Source organism: Balaenoptera borealis, assembly GCF_965194805.1.
Source record: "Balaenoptera borealis genome assembly, chromosome: 16".
In the NCBI taxonomy this organism is placed as follows: Eukaryota; Metazoa; Chordata; class Mammalia; order Artiodactyla; family Balaenopteridae; genus Balaenoptera; species Balaenoptera borealis.
In genome coordinates, this window is record NC_138872.1 from 22227762 (window position 1) to 22250943 (window position 23182).

At 39.3% G+C, this 23182-nt stretch overlaps 1 protein-coding gene across 4 annotated transcripts in view; it reads right to left on the reverse strand.

The window, feature by feature from the left end:
* Positions 1 to 23182, reverse strand: part of CTNNBL1 (catenin beta like 1) — a 163653-nt gene that overhangs the window by 137739 nt on the left and 2732 nt on the right. The window contains exon 2 of one of the 4 annotated variants that reach the window (XM_082361974.1): positions 16079 to 16199. The exons of 2 other annotated variants lie outside the window; for them this stretch is intronic. The gene's annotated coding sequence lies outside the window, so the exon portion shown is untranslated. Of the gene's footprint in view, positions 1 to 16078; positions 16223 to 23182 lie in introns of those variants that run through there. One more of the 4 variants, XM_082361973.1, reaches the window with a different exon arrangement.

A 23182-nucleotide genomic window follows, 5' to 3' on the forward strand; every position in this document is an offset into this window, starting at 1 on the left:
AACACAGAACCAGCCATATTTCATGTGCCCAACAGCCATGTGCAGTTAGTGGCTACCATACTAGACATCCCAGGTTTAGGGAATTTTCATCTGAGGGGTTCCTGTTCCCTGATAATGTCAAAATGAAATTGGATTTCTGGCAACACTGAATGAAATAGGGACTCATATAAAGCTGAAGTCCTATTTGTAAAAGATCCCCATTAAAATCTGTGAAGCTAACAACACCCTGCCCCAGAAATAAACTTCTAGATTATATTTACCAGTATTCACCACTGAGAGAGTGATCAGTTATACAAAACAAAGCAAGAACATGTAAGTGGGGAAGAACCTAGGAACTGCCAAACTGCTTTCACTACAGAAGAGACAAAGGACTCTGGATCCAGAAAGGGAGCACTCACAGCCTGTCAGAGAGGTCATCAGCTCAGGCCTGAGCTCTCCTTGTGTTTTACACAAAAAATCCCAAGAGGATTAAGCCAGTCTTACCAGTCACCTTTGGAGATTAATTTGTTTTGGTATCTGAAAGGTGTTCGGAATCCCTCAAGATGAAGGAATGACAAAAGAAATTGTTCTTAATAAAGTCATTTCTCTGCTTCTGCTGCCCACAGCAGAAAAATGATTAACTCTTAACTTCTGATGTACTAGAACATCAGCCTTTAAGGATTTTTACAATCTTCTACATTCCCTGCCTTATTCCCAATAGGTGGTGAGCGGAATAAATGCTCACTAAGCATTTGCCACCATCCAACCACACAGCTGGTACCCTTTCTAGGATACACAAAGGATTCCCACTTGCTCAAAGCTTATAGAAAGCTCCAAGAATATATATACAATATGTCTTTACTTTCCAAAACTCTTGATGCCTTGTGTGTGTTTGTGTGTGTATGATGAATGATATATATACCCATCCCCCTAGAAATAGAAATCAAGACATCTCCATGAAAGCTTTGAAAGAATTAAAAAATTAAATAAGCAATCTGCCTAGACTAGTCCCTGCATACCCAGACAATATCCAACCTAAGCTTTAGGTTTCATTTCTCTCCCCCTCTCTCTCTCTTTTTAATTAGAAAGCAGTGAGAAGCTGTAGCTATAATGAGGGGCTGTGGGAAAATGCAGTTATATTGGGCTCAAAGTAATGTACCATAGGAAGAGGCTACATCACCAGAACGAATCCTAAATTAAAACTCCACTATGAAACCAACCCCACTTCCTCTGAGCATGCAATCTATATTACCGCATTTATGGTCTGTCTCGACCTCAATTAGACTTGGGGGTGGGGGAGAAGAAAGGGGACTTCTATAACAAGCAATAATGGTATCATTATGACAAACTATGAAAGCACACAGTGCAATTATTAATGTGAAGAGCACATTTGTACCAGGCTATAACAATGTAGATGTATACTGCGGGGGAACATCTAAATATAGCTCAATATTCCAAGTTACCTGGCTAAGAAATGGAGTAATTTTCATAAAATGTACTTTCATGTTAATGGAAGAAAAATTTGTTCACTTTTATTAAGGAAATGGAAAAAATTCAAAGGAAATCTTCTATTAACTTTATAATAAACCAGGAATTCTTCACCTAGCATCAAGAAGGTCACATATCTTCAGAAAAGGGCCTTCCAAGTGGGGGCATAAAGTGCTGTTTCCTAAATATCAAACAATGGGAAAGACTCAAATGTGAACTGAAAGAGATAATCTAGTTTATCCCTCTTTTTACAGAAATAGGGAAACCTGAGCTCGGTGGGTTTAAGCCCCTTGTCTGTGGTAGGCAGTAATATAAGGCTTCTAATTCCCAATATAGTTCGTCTCCTCCTTCGCTATACTAACTAGTCATTCCTAACCTGTGTGCAATGGTGATATCCTGTCTGGAGAATGAATTTTGGAGTCAGATTTTCCTAAATTCAAATCCTGGTCCCTCTACTTAGCAGCCCTGGAAAGTAACTTACCCATTCCAGGCTTGAGTTTTCTCAATCTATAAACTAGGAACAACCCGCACTTTCACACAGACTTATATAAATATATATATATATATATATATATATATATATATATATATATATATATATATATATACACACACACACATACATAGACACATATACATACATAAAGGCCAATGTTTCTAAAGTGCTAATCACAGTTTAGCCCACAGAAGACAATACATGTATCTCTCCTGGACACACCTGACTCAGAATCAAAGAACCTCAAGGTTGGAGAGGGTGTTGACCATTAATAGGTGTTAAAACAAGGATCCCATTTTTAACATCAAAATATTTGACAGACCCCACCCCAGCTGCACTTTTTTAGTATCCAATGATTGACAAAATACACAATGACAACAAACAAATACATTGCTATGTATTTGGTAATACTTTTCATTGAATTTGTGTTTTTAACTCCCACATTTAAGAGAGAGAGAAGAGAAGAGCAGACAAAGAGAAACAGAAAAAGAGAGACTGATTAATTTTGAGAGAGATTTTGAGAGATTGAGATTCATTCTACAGAAAATGCTTGTGTATATCTGGATTCAAAACCTCTTGCAATAATTCTGAGTCACTAGAGACAATCCAGACTTTAGGAATCCTTGCTCTAACTCAATTATCTTTCTGAGGTTTGAAAACCCTTTAAAACATTTCTGCTAGGCATAGGCTGGGGTTTCCTAATACTTCCGGTGACCAGAAACTTAACCTCCTCCTCAACTGCACCCCCTCCATCTCTGGATCACTCAAGAGAGTTCATTCAATTAAGGGGCAACCTTTCAACTTAATAATTTTCTTCCCTAGTCCATAATCTTTCTCCTTAAAGCAATATAAAATAGGTTTAGTCTCACTCTCACATTAAAAAAAAAAACCACTTTATATTATTTTAAGAGAGTAATCCTATTTCATTCTTCCTCTCTCATTGCTTTTTCTTTTTCAGAATAAACACTTTCAATATGAGATGGGAAGAATGTATGCAACACAGTTAAGGGAGGTGTACACATAATTAAATTCTTTCCTACCTTTATTTGGGGATTTCATAATTTCAAAGCTTTCTGATACCTCTTCAGGTGATTAGACATATGGAATGTCACAAACCCAAGCTTGTGGACGGATTGCTCTAACCAATTCGAAGTGCTCAGAAATCATCTGCTGTTAACCTCACCTGATTACATTTTGTCAGAATAAAAAGGAGTTTTCAAACATTCATTTTTACCAGATGGTAGTGAGTGGCCTGACCCAGAAGTTACAGATGAGCTGCAGTAATGAGTTTTCCCTTGCCTTTGCTGGCTGCACATTCACTGGTGACATTTTACAACTAGGGCTTCTGGCTCAATCAATATTTGCAGGCATGAAACCTGCCAAAGTTAACATCAGGGCTCCCTTGCAAATTTGCTTAAGGCATCAGAACTGAAAAAGCTCACAATCTCTAATGCTGCGACTATCATCAGCCAAAGTTCATAATTAGGGATCAAAGTCATCAGAGACAGAAAATTCTACCCACTCAAAGGGTTGCTGTGATGGTTAAAACATCTTACAAAGGGGCTTTGTGTAAGCTATAAAGTGCTATGTCAATGTAAGGGAATATCATTATCATGTTTTTAAGAAATATCTGAGTGACTAGAACAAAAAATCTCACAATTTTTATGGAAACACAAAAGACCCCGAATAGCCAAAGCAATCTTGAGAAAGAAAAATGGAGCTGGAGGAATCAGGCTCCCTGACTTCAGACCATACTACAAAGCTACAGTAATCAGGACAGTATGGTACTGGCACAAAAACAGAAATATAGATCAATGGAACAGGACAGTAAGCCCAGAGATAAACCCACGCACATATGGTCACCTTATCTTTGATAAAGGAGGCAAGAATATACAGTGGAGAAAAGACAGCCTCTTCAATACGTGGTGCTGGGAAAACTGGACAGCTACATGTAAAAGAATGAAATTAGAACACTCCCTAACACCATACACAAAAATAAACTCAAAATGGATTAAAGACCTAAATGTAAGGCCAGACACTATTAAACTCTTAGAGGAAAACATAGGCAGAACACTCCATGACATAAATCACAGCAAGATCCTTTTTGACCCACCTCCTAGAGGAATGGAAATAAAAACAAAAATAAACAAATGGGACCTAATGAAACTTAAAAGCTTTTGCACAGCAAAGGAAACCATAAACAAGACAAAAAGACAACCCTCAGAATGGGAGAAAATATTTGCAAATGAAGCAACTGACAAAGGATTAATCTCCAAAATTTACAAGCAGCTCATGCAGCTCACTATCAAAAAAGCAAACAACCCAATCCAAAACTGGGCAGAAGACCTAAATAGACATTTCTCCAAAGAAGATATACAGATTGCCAACACACACATGAAAGAATGCACAACATCACTAATCATTAGAGAAATGCAAATCAAAACTACAATGAGATATCATCTCACACCGGTCAGAATGGCCATCATCAAAAAATCTACAAACAATAAATGCTGCAGAGGGTGTGGAGAAAAGGGAACCCTCTTGCACTGTTGGTGGGAATGTAAATTGATACAGCCACTATGGAGAACAGTATGGAGGTTCCTTAAAAAACTAAAAATAGAACTACCATACGACCCAGCAATCCCACTACTGGGCATATACCCTGAGAAAACCATAATTCAAAAAGAGTCATGGGCTTCCCTGGTGGCGCAGTGGTTGAGAATCTGCCTGCCAATGCAGGGGACACGGGTTCGAGCCCTGGTCTGGGAGGATCCCACATGCCGCGGAGCAACTAGGCCCGTGAGGCACAACTACTGAGCCTGCACGTCTGGAGCCTGTGCTCTGCAACAAGAGGCCGCGACAGTGAGAGGCGCGTGCACCGCGATGAGGAGTGGCCCCCGCTCGCCGCAAGTAGGGAAAGCCCTCGCACAGAAACAAAGACCCAACACAGCCATAAATAAATAAATAGATAGATAGATAGATAGATAGATAGATAGTCATGTACCACAGTGTTCATTGCAGTTCTATTGACAATAGCCAGGACATGGAAGCAACCTAAGTGTCCATCGACAGATGAATGGATAAAGATATGGCACATATATACAATGGAATATTACTCAGCCATAAAAAAACCGAAATTGAGTTATTTGTAGTGAGGTGGATGGACCCAGAGTCTGTCATACAGAGTGAAGTAAGTCAGAAAGAGAAAAACAAATACCATATGCTAACACATATATATGGAATCTAAAAAAAAAAAAAAGAAAAAAATGGTCATGAAGAACCTAGGGGCAAGACGGGAATAAAGACGCAGACCTACTAGAGAATGGACTTGAGGATATGGGGAGGGGGAAGGGTAAGCTGGGACAAAGTGAGAGAGTGGCATGGACATATATACACTACCAAGTGTAAAATAGATAGCTAGTGGGAAGCAGCCGCATAGCACAGGGAGATCAGCTTGGTGCTTTGTGACCACCTAGAGGGGTGGGATAGGGAGGGAGGGAGGGAGACGCAAGAGGGAAGAGATATGGGGATATATGTATATGTATAACTGATTCACTTTGTTATAAAGCAGAAACTAACACACCATTGTAAAACAATTATACTCCAATAAAGATGTTTAAAAAAATAGATGCTCAATAAATATGTATAAAAAAAAAGAAATATCTGAGTGGCAATTCCAGATATTCATATATAATTATATATTATGCCTTTGCAAGAATCATGGCAATATGCCACCCTTTTTTTTCTGGAAGAAAAACCAGGTACCAAAAACTCCTCAAAATCTCCAAGCAAAGTCATTGCAAATATTAAACAGAACCCTCATGTACTTATTAATTCCCAATTTAAAAAATTACAGGGACTAAGAGTACAGTAATTACTGGAGAATGTGGGTTTTACCAATGTCCACGGTGGCGGGGGGGGGGGCGGGGGGAGGGGGGGTGGGTGAGGGGGAATCAATGTATCAAAAATTAACATTACCAAAGGTCTCACTTATGATCTGTAATCTGATTGGCTGGCAAGTAACATGAATATGATTTATAATTTAAATCACTAGTCATGAAGACTCTACTTAATCAATTTTTCCTACCAAAAAAATTCTTACTCCTTGTTAAAGCCTGAATATATATCCATCTCGTTTCCAAAGGGTGTGTAGATTTCTTTTTTGGAAGTACAAACTATTCTTTAGCATTCATGATTTACTTTGACAATTTCTCTGATTAATTCTACAGCTGCATCAGTAAGCTGAATGTTGATTCTGTTTCTTTATCAAGCCTAACAAAGGCAGATACTTGTAAAATCATTGTAAGGTAAACTACCTCCATTTTAACAGACATTATGAATGTTTTGTCAGCTACATCAGAACCATGATCATTCACTCATTCACTCAGGAAGTGTTTACTGAGCTAACAGAACCTGAACATCACTCTACTAGGTGTTGGAGGGAATATTAGACATCAAACCAAGAACAACAACAACAGAACTGCACTGACCTAAAAAAAGCAACATAGTATACAATGCAAAGAGCAGTGGACCAATAATCATAAAAATCTGGGTGCTCGTGAATCACTTAAAAGTCACATGACCTTAGATAAGTCATTTGACTTACCAGCACTGCATTTAAAAAATGCTCTGCCCTTGCTCTGCTACCTCACAGGATTGTCTTTAGTAAGATAAGGGAGAATAAGATTAAATAAAATAAAGATACAGCACTTTAAAGAAAAAAGAGCCTAGGATTCAATTTCTTTTAATGACAGCTAACTGCAAAGTCCTATATATACAACAGACTTTTAGAATTACTTAAAATCAGCTTTTGACAAGGAATATAATCACAATTATGATTTCAAAAGAAAAAATACTGAGTAGCCCATAAGCATGTAAAAAGGGACCCAATCTCATTAGAAATCAGGGAAATGCATAAAAAAACCATGAAATATCATCCGGTTGGCAAAAATAAATTAAAATCGGGCAATATCATGTGTCGGTGAGGATACAGAGAAACAAATTAAAACTTGCTGATAGAAGAGTAAATGAGTACAGAGCTAATTGGTGATACCTAGTAACACTGAAGACGCATATATTCTATGGCTATCCCAGCAATTCTACTCCTAGGTATACACATTAGAGAAATTCTCAGACGTATGCACAAGGACATATTTAAAGAATGTTCACTGGAGCATATTTGTAATAAGAAAAAAGAAAATTTCAATGATCACCGGATGCATACATAAGCAGTAATCATTAAAAAAAAAAAATGACTGGGAGTAATAATCACCAAATTCAGGAAAGTGATCGCTTCTAAGAAGGGTAATAAAGAAACTGGAATAAGGACGGCTACACAATGAAATGGGACTAGGGAAGGGTACACAGGACACTTCAACTGTATTTATAATATTTTATTTCTTAAAAAAAGATCTGAAATAAACTTGGCAAAATGGTATGGTTATGCACATACTTAGGGGGGGAAAAAAGGAGACCACTAGAAGCTAGCAGGGAATCATGCAGAACAAGTCACGCCCAACTGGTTGTAGTCCCTTGATATTGTTACTGCTGATTAAGGTTAAGGGTTTACAATACCTACAGAGCACCTTTATCTCAACAAGATCTTTCACAACGTCACTCAAGTGGGCAGACGGAGAAATGTGGGTGAATGGTAGTTTAGAGAGGTAGATTCATAATAGGTTAAACCAAAAGAGTATGAGCAGTATAAAGTCCCTTGTTTAAATTCAAAATAGCAAATATATAAAGTCCCTGCCAGAGGAAATATGACTTAAAAATAATTCATTCAGGAAACAGCTGATGGTTTTAGTTAATGTCATTTTCAACAGGATGGCCAACTTTAATTTTTTAAAAATCTAATGCATATTAAGGGTGCACTATTAGAAGCATAACATCTAATTTGACTACAGTCCCGTAGCACTGAGTTAGCTACCACACTTGAAAAGAGGCATTACAATCTCAATATTGCATGAGCAGGATAGTACAGGGTCTGGAAACCTTGCCATAGAAAAAAACCAACAAGGGAATGAGAGAAGAATTAGGGAGGGACCCAAGAGTCACCTTCAGTTACTCAAATGATGCCTTGGAATGGAGTAAGCACATATAGCGCTACCATGAAGAGCAGACCACCTTCCTTTCCCCTTTTGTTCCAGCTAGAAAAATCCTACTCAGCCTTAAACTCCAGCTCAAAGGCCACCTTCTCTAGGAGTCATCCAAATGCTCCAGTAAGACCTCTGAGCTTCCTCAGCAGTGTATCATATCAGCACACAACACATTATCAGCACACAACACGTGCATTAATAAATCTCCATCTCCTCTACTCCATATCCTCTACTAAATCATATGCTAGGTCCTCAAGGGTAGGTGCCCTGAGATCTGACCCTTACTGCTAACACCTCAGCACCCCACAGTGCCCAGTTCATAGCAGGTACTTAACCCACACTGCTAAATCAATGAGAGACAAGGGAAGAGGGCAGCTAACCAATGAACTACCCAGGAACCATAATTCACTATTAGCAAATGTATACAATGTATGCATATTCTCAGAATTTCTTGGATCATTAGATTACTGCAACCAGGCAGAATTCATCTGTTCTATGTGTTCTATCTACATATTTAATCATTTTATGCCACCCTGGGCTATATAGCTTAGTAAATTTTCTAATGGTGGCACCAAGTGATAGTCAGAGGGTAAGAAGAGTAAAACTCAGATTCAGACAAAGTGTATCCATACAATCTCATAATTTACAGATGAATAAACTAAGACTCAAGGATGTGACAAGACTTGAGCCTGAAGCCATAGAGCTGAGTCTGGAATCTAACTCTCACTTTTACAGCAGCAGTATACACAACCCCCCAGTCAGCTTTCCTTAGTCACAACTTCAGAAACTATCATCTAAAGGCATAATTTGCATCATCTCTCCCTGCTGCCATCATCGTTCAACTAACACCAAAATCCCTCCTGCCACTTTTCTGCCCATGCCGTTAGCCAGGAAAGCTCTTTTCTGTAGTTGCTTCTTGCCTGTTTGGAAGCTCACTGACCAGAAGCGCTTACTGTTATCTGTCTATATGGAGATTATGGTAAAACTCCCTCCGCCAGATCATCTGGGGAACCCACACTGAGCCCAGGGGTTACCCACCTTGAACACCAGTCCACTTTGAATCTTTAAACATTAAATAACAAATTAATATGGCAAAGCTATTTTAAATTATTTAAACTATTTCCAAAGGCTCAGACACAAGAAATTCACTTTATTATTTAAATATCTAACACAAAGGTTAGATATTTTATAAGTGTATGTCACAGAGGCTGGGGGAGGTGGAGTACGCATTCAGCAACCAGGAGACCCACACAATGGCTTTGCAAGTTACATGGCACACCTGTTACATGTAATCGTGATGACAGAGACGTCTCCAGCCAGTGGACTACTGCCTCTAGCAATGCACAATTCCATTAAGACTAAAGTGGGGAAGGAAATCTTTAACTACTCTTTCTATAAGTTGCCTCTAAGGTCATTGCCAAGACTCAAAGCTGCATTCCTCTTTCAAACAGCAGGAGTGACTGTGGCGGGGAGGCGGGGTGGCATATACTAGCAAGAAGACAGACAGGAAAGAAAAAAGTGGAGATGTTTTGAGAAAATGGGAAGGGGGGTAATATTCAGAGCGCTGAGACTAAATGAGTGAGAACCAGATCATAAGTGAGAAACGAGTCATGTTAGTTATTTACAAAATCTAGGTCTTTCACAGTTGCTTATTAATTCCTTAAGGGTTCCAACATGGTTTTGATCTCTGGAGCCTAGGACATCAGCTATTACCATTACTTCTTTTAAAGCTTAAAACTTATCCACATAAGTCTGTTACATTTATTTCAAGGAAGACAGAACTCACATGAAACTGTACCCTGAGTATCTTGTTAAAAAGAGTATTTTTCAACATTATGGGTAATACTTTAAAGTCTGAAAATGTAGCACGATTTTACAACACACTTTCCAGCCCTGGAGTGCCGATTTACCTATCTCTCTCAGCTTGAATGAAGTATCTAGTGTTATGGCATCTGTATATGCCTGTTGATGAGTCCATCAAAAACAATGAAAAGAGATGGCTTCATGTCTGTTTTCTTCTAAGATGCATTTTATTTTCCTCAACCCAAAGGTTTTACTATTTCTAGAAGCTTTACAAACCACTAGAGTTAGCAAAATACCTCTGTTCCCAATAAAGACAAGGATGGTAAATGAATTATTCTTAGAGTCAGAAATATCTCCTCCACCCAGAAAAGAGAGGGCACCCTGACCACCTGGCCATGTGGAATATGATCAAAAGGAGTTCTTGGGTAGCCTCTTGCCCAGCTACGAATTCCCTCTACAAGCTCTATCTCCACCACAACTCTCTCAGGAAGGCTATAAAAATCACTTCAAAGTGAATTCAAACTAATAACTGCTCACTCCAAGAACATTTTAGGGTACTCAATTTCCTAGCAATAGCATCTAATAGATCAGATAAGCCAAAACACACACCTCGCTGGGCGGGAAGAAACTCTACCAAGGGTTAAGATAATTAAATAAGTGTCTTATACAGAAACAAATTAAATAAATAGTAGAATAAAATAATTGTTTTGAACCATCTCTTTCCTTTTTAAAGTTTTCTTTGAAGCCTGGTAGGCTTTTGGCATCAAAAAAACTTAAGAATTGACTGCCTTTAAAAAAAATTACCTTAGAACAGTGCAAAGACAACTGTTTTTTTTTTTTTTTGGCATCATGCAAAGACATCATTACATTTTATAATACCTTTACTTTTTTATAAAGGAAAGCAAAGTGAATTTTCATAAGCATGTTTCCTCTGTGGGTGAATCTCTAGTTGGTTACAACCAACTCCAGAGAGCCATCAAGGCAAACTACCCATTAGCTGTCAATTTAGAAGGACTCTAGAAAGCTAGCCCCAGAGCTCCACCAGTATCTTTTCAACAACCTCTTAATCTTGTTTATAACACCTGTGTTAAAGCAGCCTGACATCAATCCTACTCACTTGTCTCAGACTGAAATTACTGAGAAACTTGAGAATTCAGGTAAACATATTAAATACCAGAGAGTCACTGGCTGAAAACCCTGTACACAAGGGAATTCGGCCACCTCTTTTAAACAAAGCTGCATAAATAAGCCAGGATGGGTCTCAATAGGCAAAGTCAGATATAAATCTTACAAAGAGCTTCTCAGGAGGCACTGAGGTCAGAGAATCGCAGGATTTAAAGAAACCATGAAGAGTTCTTCCTACAGCTTCCTCACCAAGCGATTATCCAAGCTTTATAACAATGACCATTAACTGTGTGCTTATTATATACCTGGAACTTGACATTTCATTATCTTTTCGATCCTCACACAACTCTGCCAGGTAGGTAATACCATTCCCTGTTTCTTCAAGTGAGGAAACCAAGGCTCAGGTAGTGGCTTGCTTAGCGAACTGCCTAAGGTCAAAGAGCTAGAAAATAGTGGAGACAGGACTCAAACGGTCAATCTAAGCCCAAAGCTCTTGCTCTTACCAGGACACCATACTACCTACGACCATGTGATTGGGAAATCACCCCACCTTAACTGGTTTCTGAGCTTACTACTAATCTGTTTCCCAAGGCTACTTAAACTTAAGTGTACTTTTAGCAGCTCTACCACTTGGTTTTAGAAACCCATGTGTGTCCCAGGCCTGTACAAAACATAATGTACATAGGAAATGATGGTAAAGTTGTCCCATTTATAGGGGAGCAAGGTGCAGGGAGAAGAAAATGGATTTTAGTGGTCAGACACTTAACTTTGTTGTTACCAGTGTGTGACCTTGGTCAAATCACCACACACTGAGATCATCCTTGGAAAAAGCTCTCACAGCGAGGAAGTGCCTAACCCAGAAAAAGTACTTAATAAATGTTTAAGAAAAAAAATCAAACGGAAATGCATGTGCCAGATATAACCAACATGAAATAAAAACTCACCTTGTTAGTTTTATCTTTGCCTATAAGGTTGGGTAAAGAGAAAACAGCAATTATGGCCCACAGTAGAGTTGGTATAAATCTGGCTAATAAATGATTAATCTCTTGTTTTGGAGTCAGAGACAGCTCTGGTCTTTAAAACAACTCCAGTCAACTCTCGGGTTATTAAAGTACTGGAATCGGACTTTTATCAAGATCATCAACTGCTATTTAAGACAAGTTTCACCCAACCCACTGTCTCCTATGACTAGGGCCACTGTCATTCACAAACACAGCTTAATCTCCTCTCCATCAAGATGTAAGAGACAAGAAAGAGAAGACAACTGTGGAGGTGCTAAGAGTTAACATAAAAAGATACCTGGAAGAAACCCAAATTCAGCCACCTAATCACTGATTCACTGCTTCATTCATTCATCCCTCGTTCTTTCCTTTCTTCAGTCAAGAGACATTCATTGAGTATTTACAGCAGGTACTGAGCTGGTCACTGCCCTAGAGGAACTCAAAGGCCAATGGGAAGAAAGATATGTAATCAAGTAATTCCAATACAGAATTGTTGGGAAAGGCAGTCTCATGCATGCAGTATTTCAAACCCCACTCAGTCACATAAAAATGGGCCTTGGGCCTGGAATGCTTCCATACAAGAGATAAGGAGCCCATACAGCCTATGCCTGGCTTATCACTTTGTATAGGAATATCTTTCCCTGTTTCAGGCTCAGCAAGTGTTCCTTTGTTCTGCTTAAGCATGTATGTCAATGGCCCTTAGTCATGCCACCAGCTTTCAGGTCTGGGTCCTGCTGCTGCTGCAAGAAAGAGGGGTGCACATAGGCCAACTGTCCAGCATTGGAAGGGGGAGGGCCCTGCTAGCCACAAGGGACTGACGTACACTACTGGAGCTGATCTTGCTCTGTCTCTTCTCTATGTGAGTAAAGCATTGTTCCATCCAGTGCTTGACTGTGTTGTGTTTTCCTTGGCAACTCCAATACCAAGATGCAATGGACAGTGTTTGAAGTGCTCCCCTGGGATTGGTAACTGATGCATGGTGTTCTGCTTCCCTGGATTTGATAACCAAGGCATGGTGTTCTACTGGACAAGAATGATATATATGGTAGACTGGAGGCAAGTACAAGGTAGGGTGATGGTAGCATTCTGCTGCATTCTACTCTCTAGTGTGTTTCTTTTTTTAAGCTACCTTCATCCACTGGAGCCCTCTATTAGGAAAAAGATTTTACCACCTACTTCTTGGGTGTCTTTGGGCAAGTCACTAAACCTCTGTGAACTAACTTTCCTCACCTATACAATGGGAATAAGAATACTGACTTCCCAGGGTTGCCTTTAGGGTGAGACAGAATAACATATCAAATCAAATAGCACAATGTCTGGCTCTCAGTAGGCCTCAATACCTGGTAGTTCCCAGCCTTCTATTTTGTTCTTTTGGCTTGGTGACACAGGGAGGAGAAAACACATATTCTTTTATCTCATTAAAAGTATGACAATTCCTACAAGCTCCTCTATGAGGTGTTTTTCATTCACTGCAAATCAGGAACATACTAAACCTATAAGTAACCCCTTCTCCCGCAAACACAAAGATAATCTGTCAATTGAAGGCATATCTGCCATTAATGCAGAGGCAATACTTCAAGCCCAGCTGCACACCTACCTCCTGATATTATCCTGTTAGGCTTGGTGTCATGCTCCTGAAAAAAGCTATACTCACTGCACTCAGCAATCAAAGTGCCTCTGCCTCACACAAGATGAACCATGGCTAAAAATTGCTTTTTTTAATTAAAATAAGACTTCCTCAACCTCTTGCCAACAGCACAACTAGAATGTGGAGCCCAATATCAGACTGTCAACCAGTCTCCATCTTGCTCTAATGGTGGTCTGAAGCACACAGAAAAGGTAGAGGGAAAATTACTAATTTAAACAAAATGTTTAATCCTCTAATTATGGGACAGGCTCCAGGAATATGGAAAGTGATTTGCAATCTTCATTATGGAATCCCCACCAACCACTAGCACAAGTCATGTCAGCCAGAAGGCAAATGCCATCTCTTTTTCCCCAACTGGGCCTTCTGTGTCCTTATAAGTTCTGTGGGGATGGAAGAAGAAATCTTTGGAAAAAGAAAAAAATGAGGTACAAGAATCAGAATTTCTGTCTCCCCAAGTTCACTACGCTGAATGAGGTGTAAGGATCCCCCAGTGAGAAGCCAGGGAGATAATATTCAGTGACTACATTGGCAGGCTAAGCAGACTGAGGGCCTCTGAAACTCTCAAGTCTTGTAAAAACTGCCCAACTCAAGTGGTGCTTAAGTAATTCTTTTTATTTGCTGAGAAGTCCTGTCATCCTCCTGTCATCAGTGGTAAGAGATGCACAGAAAATTAGGTGGTGCCCACCAATGGCACCTCTGGTCAGAAGGAAATCTGTTCCTCTGCTTGTACCATTGCTAATTTGTGTTAATCTCTGCCCGTTCAGATCTCTATGTGCTAACTCAGGAAAAAAAGTCCCTACCAACTAACTCTGACAAGTCTGATGGCAGAACTCCCACTGGAGAATCAGCAGACAGAAAAGGCAGGCAATTATTCCCCTTCATTAGAGAGAGTTCTTTTTAATTTTTTTTTTTTTTAATTTTGAAAACAAAAAGTAGCCATTCACAGGCACTGCTCACTGCAGTCACTTATACAACTGGCAGAAACTGAAATTTCCCCCAAGCCAACTGAAAAAGATGTCCTGGAAGTAACCAGAAATGACTGTGCCCCTTTAATTACCCACTGTAATGTAAAACCAGACATAGAGAGGATGGCCACAGCAGATCTGGGCAAAACAGTGGTGATATTTAATCATCAGTCCAGACCATCTGCAACTGTTTTGCAGAAGCACATAAAGTTTATGGATTCCAAAGCTTCCTACAAGTTACCAGGTGCTGAGGGTCAGCTGCATTGTCCTCAGGTCCACCAGAGGCTGCTTTCTTCATTCTCTCCAGGCCAGGGTGCTCAACAAAAGGCACCAAGCCCACATTCTCTGTGCCAAGCCTGGCACTAGGAGAGTATTGCTTCTTGATTAAGCCAGAACCCAGATTAAATGTTTAGAACTGGGAGATTCTGAAAACAACCTAGGCGGGAAAGCAATTATTCTAGGGAGAGCACAGCTTCAGCTGCGGCCCTCCGCAGCACAAAGGTGAATTCTATCCCCTTTGAACGACTAAGCTGGCCAGATTGCTCCCCTACAATCTATTCTCCATTCCGCAGAGGCAGTGATCTTTTAAAACTTAACCAAACTGTGTCAGTCCACAGCTTAAAACCCCTCATGGTTTCCCAATGTACCAACAATAACATCTAAACATTTTAGGGCTTCCCATCCTCCCCACAGCAGACCTCTCCGTCCTTATCTCTGTCCCTGCCTCACTCATCATGCTCTAGGCCATACTGCCTCAAACATGACAAGCTTCCTCCCACCTTCGGACTTTTGCAGTGGTTTTCCCCTTGGCTTACGTTGCTATTCCCACAGCTCTTCATGGCTGGATCCTTCTCATTATTCATTCTCAGCTTAAATGTTACCTCCTCAGAGAGGCCTTCTGGAACCTTCTGATGATCCCCAATCATTCAATTACATCAGCCCATTTTTCCCTTCATATCTCTATTTAAAATATCTTGTTTTTGTTTCTCTAGTACTATTTGTTTGCATGTTTAGGTGTTCTTATTTATTTGGATTTGTTTTTCTTGTATATTTTCTGTCTTGCCTCCCTGGGTATAAGTTCTATAAAGACAAGGGACAGCAACTGTCTTGTGTATCACTCTATTCCTGATGCCTAGTATAACATCCTGCATTTAGTGGGCGTTGAATAATTTAAAAATGAAAGGCTCGATATGGATTACTAATCTGAATGAAGTTTACTAGCCCTTGGAAATCTGGATTGGCTCACAGCCTGAAGGTGAGCATGTGTCATAATGCCCTAGAAACATACAAAACACCAGCAGAGAACTGATGTACTATTAATGGTTAAGTCTATTAAAGATTCCAAAAGTAATTTTAAACTTAGTTGCTCTTAACTGGAGGGGGGGGGGTCAAATAAAAATGTAATTAATCCTCAATTTTATGTACTAACAGAATAAGCACATGAATAATGCCAAGTGTTCAATAATTGATCATACCTGCCTTTGGAATATAGTCAGACACAGTCAGAGAGAAGCATCATAATACTCTGTGCTTGACTTCAAATCCTTCTCAGTTCAGTCACTGACTTTGGACACTGCTGGGTAGTTGAAGGGAAGTCTAAGGAGCCAAAGTAGACAATCTGCTTACAGGAAACTGATAATCTAAAATGAGTTAAGAGATGAAAATGCACTGTGGTAGTCTCACTAGATCTTTCACTGAACTCAGGATGAAGGTAATCTAGTTTCTGTTTACCAACCCACAATGGAGCTGGGGTTCCAAAGTTTAGGCCAACACACTTTCAGATCACTCACTCCTGGAACTCTGTGGAAAAGAAAATGTTCTTGAACTATTCAGCTGAAATACTAGAATCAAATGGCTGGCCTTGGAGAAGGTAAGAGTACTCCTGCTATACTTTCTCCTAATTCCATTTTCCCTACAGCTATACAAGACTCAGACCAAAACCAGTCACTTCCCTCAGGAACATTAAGGGAAAAAAAGAAAAAGAAAGGAGTAATTTGTAAATGAGATTCCTGGCACTAGAAAAGAGGAAAACTGAGATATCTTAGTAATATTAAAGCGACCTGGGGAAAAGAATTACTGTGTTGATGACATAATCCTTGATATCAATGACTGCTAACTTTGGTAGAATAGGGTTACACTTTAATCTATTGAGAACAGTTCTATACTGTGGAATGTGTGCGTGACAAACTGTTCTCATTTCCTTTTATAGCATTCTAAACCTTAATCTCCAAGACACCAGTGACCTCGGGAATACTAAGGCAGCTTTGCGAAATTTGAGAAAAACATTTTCTTTTGCTATACCATATGTGTTGTTTATAATTATATCAATAATAAAAATTAACAGCTAGCATGTACTGGGCACTTACCATGTGTCAGGCACTATACTACTTAGCGCTACCCACACTGTCTCATTTAATCCTGTTATCTTTAAAAAAAGGATGGTAAAGTGGAGATTTTTTAAAAGATGGTGGGGCAGAGACAGACCCTATTATATAATCTGCATTTTAAAGATGAAGACCTGAGGCTTACAGAGGTTAATTAAGTGACCCAAGGTCACATAGCTACCAAGTAGCAGAGGTGGGATTCAAACACAGGCAGCAGTCTGCCTGACCCAGAGTTATTGTTCATCCACTACACTAAACATTAAAAGACGTCTAAAATGGGCACACTCAGAAGGGCATGTATTTTGAATTATTTTCTCCAACAGTGCTGACAAGCTATCTTGAACCATCCACATTCTCCAATGTAGTCATTTATACATGTGAAAACTTCTCTATTGGGGTCTTATAAATGCACCACCCCCAATTTAAACAGTGACACCTAGTGAGAGACTGCAGAAAGGTATGGCTGTCTTCCTCAAGTTCACCTCCAAAATTAGGCATCTCAATAAGACCTATCTCCAAGGAAGCTGAAATAGGTAGGACTGGAGTCTATGACCAGAGAAGGGTGTTCTGTTGGCACACAGAGGAAATAAACCCACATTCATCGTGCCAATATGAGATCCACAAAGAAAAAAATGAAGACAAACTAGAAGGCTAATTATTTGACAAAGTCCCAAGAGTCGAAACTAAGATGGTGGCAACTGAAATACAAAAGAAGGGATAGGGAAAAGGCTCCTGAAGAAGCAACAACTCCCCTGCAAAGCCCTTCCAAGTTCCCAACGGCAGGGCTGCTCCTGCCTCTGTGCCACCACATCTTATTCATGCAATGGCACTGTGTACTGCATTATCAATTCTCAAATCTGTGGGATGCTCCCCCTTAGACTGTAAGCTCCATGAGAGCAAGAACTGTGACTTATGCATTTTCAGATCCGAACACCCTCTTGACTCCTGAGAAAAGAGCTAGCCCTCTGCTCAAGAGTTTGTATTTTCCATGAGGAAAAGAACCTTGCCTTTCATCTTTAAGCCCCTTCATCTTTGAGAACTAGCTCCAGGGCTTTTTTCAAGTCTGCTGGACAGCTACATCCTTGACTAAAAGGCAGAATTGGGGGTAGGTGATAAGGGGGCGGGAGGAGAGATGCAGAGAATTATGTGATACCAGAGCATATGGTCAGAATGTTCAGTAGTCACATGAAACCTAAATCAGGACTAGTGAGCTAAGAGTTTACATAAAGATGCTGAAAGACAAAAGAATGGATGATTCCTCTAAGATGAGGAACCAGGTTATAGAATAAAATTCTAGTGAAGAGGCTCTAAACAAACACATGAAAGGATGCTCAACATCACTCATCATTAGAGAAATGCAAATCAAAACTACAATGAGGTATCACCTCACACCAGTCAGAACGGCCATCATCAAAAAATATACAAACAATAAATGCTGCAGAGGGTGTGGAGAAAACGGAACCCTCTTGCACTGTTGGTGGGAATGTAAGTTGATACAGCCACTATGGAGAACAGTATGGAGGTTCCTTAAAAAACTAAAAATAGAACTACCATATGACCCAGCAATCCCACTACTGAGCATATACCCTGAAAAAACCATAATTCAAAAAGAGTCATGTACCACAATGTTTACTGCAGCATTATTTACAATAGCCAGGACATGGAAGCAACCTAAGTGTCCATCGACAGATGAATGGATAAAGAAAATGTGGCACATATATACAATGGAATATTACTCAGCCATTAAAAGAAATGAAACTGAGTTATTTGTAGTGAGGTGGATGGACCTAGAGTCTGTCATATACACTGAAGTAAGTCAGAAAGAGAAAAACAAATACCATATGCTAACACATATATATGGAATCTTAAAAAAAAATGGTTCTGAAGAACCTAGGGGCAGGACAGGAATAAAGACGCAGTCGTAGAGAATGGATTTGAGGACACAGGGAGAGGGAAGGGTAAGCTGGGACGAAGTGAGAGAGTGGCATGGACATATATACACTACCAAATGTAAAACAGATAGATAGTGGAAAGCAGCTGCATAGCACAGGGAGATCAGCTCGGTGCTTTGTGACCACCTAGAGGGGTGGGATAGGGAGGATGGGAGGGAGACTCAAGAGGAGGAGATATGGGGATATATGTATTTGTATAGCTGATTCACTTTGTTATAAAGCAGAAACTAACACACCATTGTAAAGCAATTATACTCCAAGAAAGATGTTAAAAAAAAAATGAGGCTCTAGAGGTTATCATACTAAGTGAAGTAAATCAAAGACAATACCATATGATATCACTTATATGTAGAATATAAAATATGATACAAATGGACTTATCTACAAAACAGAAACAGACTCACAGACATAGAAAACAAATTTATGGTTACCAAAGGGGAAAGGGGGTGGGGAAGGGGGTAAATTAGAAGTTTGGGATTAGCAGATACAAACTACTATATATAAAATAGATACACAACAAGGTCCTCTGTACAGCACAGAGAAGGACAATTCAGTAACTGAAGTAATGGATTTGAATCAAACTTTCTTGAAGTCTAACATGAAAGCAAAGAGATACAAGCCAGCAAGCAGACAAGATATTAGAACAAAAGCTTTCCAAAAGAGCATATTTGAAGGCACATACTGGTTCATTCACTCCGTCATTAAACAATCATTTATTAGGCATCAACTAGCAGAGAGACACTCTCTAGGTGCTGGTCCCTGCCTCTCAGTTCACTGCCTAGGGTGCAAGGGGGCACATAAATACAATGTATTTTGCGAGTATGAAAAGAACTCATCATGGGAAAAAGAGAAGATAAGGTTACAAAGGGAGGAAGTGAACTTAAGAAAAAACATCACTCAGAAGATGAAACAGAAAACACCCTGAAGTGGGAATATCAATAAGAATAGCAATTTATTTGTTACTTATAGTCCCACTAACAATAAGTAACTTCAAAAAGCACTAGTCTAAACTGTCATGCAAAAAGAGCTTATTTCATAATGCTGTAAAGTGACATGATTATGACAATATTTTCAGAGTTAGAGGTAAAATGGGGCTACCAAAGAATGAAAGATATATTTGAGCACAAGTGTCCAGGCTTCCAATAATGTTTCTTATACACACACCATCAACAAAAAAACAGAACAGAAAAGCTCGGTTATAAGCTACAACACAACCCTAAGAAATAAAAGCAGATAATAAGAAGTACAAAGAATAAACACATGCAAGGCAAAAATGCTTATTAAAGCAAATGAACTAACACTTTATATACCTACTATATTAATGAGAAAAAAATAAATTATGACAACTAGTAGTATCGAGATTGCAGTAAAATTGGAAGACATACTACCGTTAGCACTGTAAACTGCTAAAGGATTACTTCCACATGAGCACTGTGTATTGCGTGACATACCTGCAGCTGAGGCAACCTCATCATCCCCTGCCACTCCCCTCCATTCAATCAATGCTCTGAACATTTCACTCCCATGCTTTTGCTGTCACTAATCCTAGTCAAGAATGACTCTCCTCAGCCTCCTTCAGTACCCACAGAATTTCTATTCATTCATCAGGGCTGAGATTCCAATGTCATCTCCTTTTCCTCAATGACCAAACCAAATCCATTCCCAGCAATACATCCCCTCTCCAGGCACATCCAATTGTTCCTTCCATTGTGCTCCCATAATACTTTATTCATACAGTTAGTTGTTGAAAGGTCTGTCTCGCTCCTTAACTATGAATTCTTTAAGGTCCAAGACCATATCTTAATAATTTTAGCCCATGCAATACTTCGCACAGGAGATGATGGCACATGATAATTACTAACGACAGATGTGAGGGGAAAAATGCCACATGAATAAAGAAGTTCACTGCAATATTATCTCCAAGAACAAAACCTGGAAACCACCTAAGTACTTGATTATAGAGGAGCAATTTAGGGAAGAATGGTTGGTCTATCACTTGAGCAAAAAGTATGTAAACATTAAAAACAACATGAAGACTATGTAGAAACACAAAATATTTCTGGCAATGTTAAATTAAAGCACAGAACACAAAACCGTATATATACAATGGTTATAGCCATGCAAAATACATAAGGACTGTGGGAATATAAAAATATTTTATTGGATTAGGGTAGTAGTTTCCCTTTTCTTGAATACTTTAATACTATTCCTGTCAGATTATTGTCAGTAAAATTTTTTACTTCAAAAGAAAGAAATAAGAAGGGAAAAGGAGAAAGATTATAGATTCCAATAAACCCCTGCAATCCAAGGAAATGCTATATTACTGACTGATAGGTGACAAGAGGAGTGGGTGTCTGCAATATTGCCAAAACCAAGGGTCCCTGACCCCAATCTGCCTCAAAGAGAATACTTCTCATGTCACAAAATAAGTCATTCCCAATGAGCCAAACTGCACTAAATGTGAATTCTTTATTGCAAAACTTCAAAGGCAAGAACTTTTTCCAGACATCTGTGGAATCAGTATTAATGAGAATGCCCTGGAGTTCATATACGTGCCTATGCAGCAGAAACTTCTCAGCCAAGGAACTGCTGGGCACACTTCTTGATGAGATGTCTAAGCCTGAAGGCATCAAAAAAGTACATTTCCATATTGGGAACATAACTGGTTTCCTCTTTAAGAGTTTTTCCACCACCACCTGTCCACATTGTAATTCTCCTGTCTTTTCAAATGAATAGTTAACATATGTCAAGGATATAAGGCATATACTGAGGCACTTGCTGCCTAACTCTATTAATAGAAGAACCAATCTCAGCAGAAAATTGGAATCTTCCCACCAAGTTGCCCCAAAAGTGAAATTTAGTAGGCATCCAAAAAAACATCAAATACTTTTAATAAACATTTTTGGCATTACATATTTTCTTTATTTACCTTAGTCTCTGAATTTTAGGAAAAGAAAGAACCAGAAGTCATATAGCTCAATCTCCTCATTTTACAGTGATTAAAAAAATGATGTACAGAGAAGGGAAGTGACTTATCCTGAATCACCCAGATAAGTAATGATAAAGGTAGGATTAAAACTCAAATCTCCCAGATTTTCAGCCCCAATTCATTCTTCTACATCAAGCTTTTCTTATCCCTTGAAATCTCTGGAGCTCTTCGCCTAAATAATCAGTATCACAGAATTTTAAAGCTAGAAGGACCTCAGAGAAACTTACCCAATCCCCTCATTAGGCATATAAGGAAACTGAGGCCCAGAAAGATTAAGTGATTTGCTCTCAATATCTGAGATGGCAGGGGTAAAGTATAACTTAAGCTCAAAATACTGCGAACTAATGGCCATGAGAAGGGAGGTGAATGTCTCAGAGAAGATTTTAAGAGGAATGTAGACCAGGGGTGGGTCTCAAAGTGTGGTCCCTGGACCAGCAGCTTAAGCATCACCTGGAATCTTGTAAGAAATGCAAATTCTAAGGTCCCATGGGAGACTTACTGAATCAAACTCTGGGGGTGGGGATGTTCAAATCAAACCACTTTGTCCCTGAGAAATGAACTTTAGTGGTCATATTGAGTCTAATTTGTAAATGACAAGTATAATCAAAAGCACTTAAGATTTATGCATTCTTCTATACACGTACCATACTTCAACTTTAAAAGTTTTTAAAATTGGAAAACTAGATTTGGGTATTCGGTTGGTTCCAGTTCTGGCTCTGCTTCTTACTGGCTGTTTGATCTTGGGCCGGTAACTGACCTCTCTAGCTTGAGTTTCCTTTTATAAAATAGGCATGCCACCTACCTCAAAGGGCATGCTGAGAATTCATGTAAGAACATATCTGAAAGCACTTTAGTTCAGCACAGCACAGTGGTTAGGAACTCCAACTCTGAGGCAGGCACTTTTTTGTACCTCAGTTCCCCCATCTGTACAACAGGGATTTAAAACAGTACCTTCTTCATAGGGTTGTTATAAGGATTTAGAGAAATGATGCAGGCATGCAATACATCTTTCATGTCTATAAGAAGTTAGTTTTCAAAGAGCTTTTGCATCCATTAACTCAGGTAATCCTCATGACTTTCCACAAGAGGATGGAAGCATTTACTATGGACTAGATTCTAGACTGTACCATCTTTTAGGAACAGGAAAAGCGGACACTGATCTTACAGAAAGAAAAGTGCATGAGTAGTGCACGTGGGGAATGAACAGAGCTGCAAATAAGATCAGGATTCCGGTTTCAACTCTTGTCACTACCT